Source organism: Grammomys surdaster, unplaced genomic scaffold (assembly GCF_004785775.1).
Source record: "Grammomys surdaster isolate TR1022 unplaced genomic scaffold, NIH_TR_1.0 126035, whole genome shotgun sequence".
Lineage (NCBI taxonomy): Eukaryota > Metazoa > Chordata > Mammalia > Rodentia > Muridae > Grammomys > Grammomys surdaster.
Window position 1 is genome coordinate 2,376,790 of NW_021620848.1, and position 3,354 is coordinate 2,380,143.

Below are 3,354 nucleotides of genomic sequence, written 5' to 3' on the forward strand. Positions count from 1 at the left end.
GGAAGTAACAATCATTGGTCATGAATATCTCTCACCATCAATAGACTCAATTTGCAAATGAAAAGACAGGTTAACAGACTGGATCCGTAAACAGGATCTATCATTCTGCTGCATACAAGAAACACTCCTCAGCAACAAAGAGAGTACTACCTCATAGTAAAGGGTTGGAAAAAGGTTTTCTAAGCAAACAGGCCCAAGAAACAAGCAGGAGTGGCCATTCAAATATCAATGAAAATAGACACTCAATCAAAAATAATCTAAAAAGATGGAGAAAGATGCTTCATACTCATCAAAGGAAAAAAATCCATGAAGACTACATCTCAATTCTGGACATCTATGTTCCAAATCCAAAGGCAGCTGCATTCATAAAAGAAACATTACTAAAGCTCAAATAACACATTGAACCCAACCCAATAACAAGGACTTCAACACGTCCATTCTCAGCAATGGATATGTCATGAAAACAAACTAAACAGAGAAACAATGAAACTAACAGATATTATGAATCAAATGGTTCTAGTAGATATCCACAGAAGATTTCAACCCAAAACAAAAGAATATACCTTCTTCTTAGCACCTCACGAAACCTCCAAAACTGATCATATAATTGGGCACAAAGCAAGTCTCAACAGATACAAGAAGATTGAAATAACCCCTTGCATCTCATCAGATCACCATGGATTAAGGCTGGATGGTAACAATAGAAATGACAGAAACACTAACATAGTCAACTAATCTGGACCCTTGGGAGCTCTCAGAGACTGAGCCACCAACCAAAGAGCATACAATGGCTGATCCAAGGGACCCAGTTCATATGTAGCACATGTGCAGCTCAGTCCTCAACTGAAGTGGAGGCTGACACTAAAGTTGTTGCCTATCTGCGGAATTCATTCCCCAATAGGGCTGCTTTGGTTGGTGTCAATGGGAAAGAATGTGCCCAGCCTTGCAGAGACTTGATATGCCAGGTTTGGGGAATGCCCAGGGGGGGGGTCCCACCCTCTTAGAGGAGAAAGGGTAGGGGTAGGAAGCAGGGACTCTGTGAGGAGGGTACCAGGAGGGGGCAGCAACTGGAATGTAAAAACATAAAATGAAATACAATTTTAAATTAAGAAAGAAGCAAATAAAACCTTGTCCTTTTTTTATTAACCAAGATCTCAAATTAGAAACAGATATCTAGAATTTCAACCTTATATAGATTTTCTCAATAAGTTATAAATTCCGCAAAATATTATCACAGAATACTTGAAGGGGAAGAAAATATTAACAACATATCTTTAAATTACCAGGGCTTATATGAAACTTGCTTAAACATAAAAATATAAGGACAGCATAAGTGTCATCTTGCATTGGCAATATCTTCTCAGCACAGGAGTAAAAAGAACATGCTGCTCTTGAAAAAGATAAGAGGTTTAGTTCCAAGCACCCACGTCTCAGCTCACAACTGTTGACAACCTTAGCTTCAAAGGAATTTGATACTTTCTTCTGTCCTTTATGATCTCAGTACTGCACATGATAAACAGACTTTATTTGATGGCAAAATACTTGTACAAATAAAATTTGAAAAATAAATAAATCTTAAGAAATTAACAACTATAACACAAGCCTACAAGTTTTAGGAATAGCCTAAAATGCAATGAACCTGAAGTGCATTAAGATACATCCAGAGAATGTAAGATACTCAAAGACAATGTATAAACTCTGCAGTTCAAGCCAGAGCTCTGCCATATCATAAATAAATAAATAAATAAATAAATAAATAAATAAATAAATACTTTCTAAAAAGTAGATGAATTCAAAGCAGAAGTAAAGTTTCCTTTATATTTATTTCAAGTTAGTTGCCTTAAGGTTTTAAATAACCATCAAGGTTTCACTAACAAGAACTCAGTCACTGTCAATTTATTTGATTCTTCTTTTATGCATGAGAAATCCATAAAATGAAGAACAAAGATCATTCACTGATAATTTAATAGAGATTAGTGATCCACATTATTTTTCAATAAAAACACAAATATAAAAGTCCAAATAATAATATGCTTAGTTTTAAAAGTAATCCCAATGATGATTACTTCTACTCAGATCTTATATAGAAAATTTGAGATAGCTTGAAATAAAGAATATTCTCTGGCCTTACTTGGTAGTCAGTACATATGTCCCTATGTCTCCCAGGTCAGAACACGCTTCAACCAGACACTAAAAATCTTAATAATGGAAGAATAAAATAAATCTTTTTACTTATATGCTTAGTTCTTTACCTTTGACCATCTAATTTTATACATGGGAAGAAATACTGGAAGATTTTGGAGTTAAGTAGGACCGTTCTTGGCTTGGAGAAGGTGTTCTGAGAAAGGAGTATTTGGAAGCAGTGGAAGAAAACTATTTGAATGATGGGATACACGCTGACAGCTCTGTAGTCTACATGATATGGGTTTCTAGATAGCTCTCTGCTCAAGACAATTCTCTGCTTGAGTTAACTCTCAGGTCTCTGCTTGAGTGAACTCTCAGGTTTTCTAACCTAAGTCAGAAAACCTGCTAGAAAAAAAAAAAAATCTAAAAGAGCTGTGTTAGCTCTCTAACTGGGTTTTTTTTTTCCCTAACCAAACTTAGAAAACCCACAAGAAAATTCTAAAAAAAGCCAGGTTAACTCTCCAAGCAGCTCTCTCTAGGTAGCTTTCTCTCTCTCTCTCTCTCTCTCTCTCTCTCTCTCTCTCTCTCTCTCATTTTACATTTACATATCAATTCAGTCATATATCCCAGGTTCCCTTTTGATTATCCCATGAATTAGCATTTTATGACCTTAGCCCTTGATTCTTAGAAAAAGACAGCAAGTACATTTTTTTAAACATAGCAAGTCCTAAGTGGTTCTCTGAACACAATGCTTGTGGTTGCTATACATAGAGGCTTTTTTTTTTTTAATGTGAGAAACTTATCTTCCAGTTTCTTGACTCCTTTACTGCCTAAGCTTGACTGTCCTGCAACTTACTCTGTAGACAGACATTCAGTTCAGAGATCTGTCTGCCTTCACAAACACAAACAGGAAGCTTAGCCAGGTAGGATCCCACCCTGAGGTCCCTACTCCCACCACTCCTGGACCTAAACTTGCTTTGTCCCAGGCTGACTGTAAAGTCAGAAATCTGCTTGCCTTTGTAAATACAAACAATAGGCTTATCTGGGTGGCAACTTGCCCTGAGAAAACTATTCCATAAATCTTTTTATCTCCTTTCTAAATATCTTTCTGACAAGCTGGCTTATTGGTACAGCTGTCTTTGTTCTTCTAGGTCTGTAAAGCCCCTCATACAATTCATATTGCATCCTTATATTTTGCAACATTGAGAAATCTTGTAAAAGGCAGCTCTA

The 3,354-nt window shown here is 36.3% G+C and overlaps 1 non-coding gene across 1 annotated transcript; it reads right to left on the reverse strand.

The window, feature by feature from the left end:
• Positions 1 to 2,498: 2,498 nt before the first annotated feature.
• On the reverse strand, positions 2,499 to 2,559 carry LOC114610262. The gene has a single exon (XR_003709665.1). It is a non-coding gene; the product is annotated as a U7 small nuclear RNA (small nuclear RNA).
• Positions 2,560 to 3,354: the final 795 nt, after the last annotated feature.